The following is a 1,830-nucleotide window of genomic DNA, read 5'->3' on the forward strand; positions in this document are numbered from 1 at the left end:
TTGTGAATTCACTTCCATAGCGCGCTCTTACCCTGCTGCTATAATTGCAAATGGAATAGAAACCAGCGTTTCCTTCAAAATATGTAAAACCAAAATTTTACCATAAATAAGCACTTGAATGTTTTTTTAGTTCCTTCATATGAAAATTCGGGATCCAGAAGGTATAAATTTGTTTTAAAAATGTTACCTTTTCAATAAAACTTTGTAGAAAAAATTTTAGTTTGTAGTTTTGTAGCGCATTGAATTTTAGTACAATAAGGTGTAAATTTTAAGTTTTTGTTATATATTTTTTTGTTGTTAAAGGTGTTAGCCATTTTTTCTATAAAACGTATCTTTTTGTATGGAAGAAAGTTAGCAACAACTTTAACAAAAAATTAACAAATAACAACGGTACGGGATAGGTATTTCAAACTTTATTGTACTGAAATTCAATGGCTACAAAGCTGCATACTGAAAGATTTTCTAAAAGGTTTTATTGAAAAGGTCAAACTTTTAATGAAAATTTAAAGGATTTGTACTTAAACTTTGCAAAAAGCTTTAAACTCTGAGTTTTATTAATAAAATCTTTAAAATTCTATTTCCCTGTAATTTTGGCAAGCGTTATATTTTTTTGTTTTGATTTCTTTTAGTTCATTCAAACTAATGTTTTCAATATCTTAATCTAAAAAACTACAAATTATTGAACGATGTATTGCAAGGATTACTAATCATCCAAACGAATAACCATGCATGGTTACGTTTTGCCCATCTCTATTAGGACAAATCCCGAAAAGGTTTCGTCTCAATGGCCTACTTTTGAAAAAAAGCTCTTTTTATTCAATTGAAGCGCTTTTCTCAGCTGCGTTTCCGGGTCGTCCGGGCTATATTGATTCTGAAATAAAATAAATTACATGAGATGTTAATTTAATGTTTACACTTGTCATTAAATAAATTGTTTACCTATTAACACTTGATACAAATTTTTGAACTCTTTGAGACTCTTCTTGCCGTGAGTTCCATCAACGTTGTAGCTCATAATTACATCGTTAGTAAAAATATTTTTTAGGTTTTTACTAATAGAGTTTTGAAGCATTCTTCTGATTGTGGATATCTATAAAAAATATAATCTTTTTATACATACATATATATTACTATACTTTTGTATTTTTTGTGATCGCAGACAACTAATACTCAACATAATAGAACGAGTTTCTGGGACGACTTTCTCATAAATATTTGTTAAATCCTCTGTGGAATTTAATTGGAAAAAGGATTTGATTCATACCATCAGAGAATCTTGTCATACGAGTTTCCGTGTAATGGCTTTTTGCCCCGCCAGCGCCGACATTACAGCGACGTTCTGCGAAGTCATACAAGCTACATAAAACAAGGTTTAAATTAAAACTAGTGTTCGCCCAGCCGTTGAAAAAAAGCGGTGAGTTGAGTTGGTGAGTTGAGGTAAAATAACATTGGTTCGGATGGGTTAAGTGGAGGGGAGTTTAACTTAGTACTTAGCATAGCATAATACTACATAGCATTACATAACATAACATAATATTACATAACATCACATACCATAACATAAAATAACATACCACAACATAACATACCATAATAAAACACATCGCGCATTATCAAGTTGTATCCCCTTTTTTATCTTTATCACATTCCCCACCTTTATCTTTGTCTCTATCGTTTTTTATGTTTATGTTTATGTTTATGTTTATCTTCATCCTTGTCTTCATCTTCATCTTCATCTTCATCTTCATCTTCATCTTCATCTTCATCTTCATCTTCATCTTCATCTTCATCATCTTCATCATCTTCATCATCTTCATCATCTTCATCATC

At 30.6% G+C, this 1,830-nt stretch overlaps 1 long non-coding RNA gene across 1 annotated transcript; it reads right to left on the minus strand.

Annotated features, from left to right (window-relative positions):
- Nucleotides 1–528: 528 nt before the first annotated feature.
- Nucleotides 529–1,526, minus strand: LOC118742293. The gene is made up of 3 exons (XR_004993360.1): nucleotides 1,265–1,526; nucleotides 940–1,090; nucleotides 529–871 (listed from the first exon to the last, which is right to left on the minus strand). It is a non-coding gene; the product is annotated as an uncharacterized LOC118742293 (long non-coding RNA).
- Nucleotides 1,527–1,830: the final 304 nt, after the last annotated feature.

Source organism: Rhagoletis pomonella, unplaced genomic scaffold, assembly GCF_013731165.1.
Source record: "Rhagoletis pomonella isolate Grant_MI unplaced genomic scaffold, Rhpom_1.0 Rhpom_scaffold_00007, whole genome shotgun sequence".
Lineage (NCBI taxonomy): Eukaryota > Metazoa > Arthropoda > Insecta > Diptera > Tephritidae > Rhagoletis > Rhagoletis pomonella.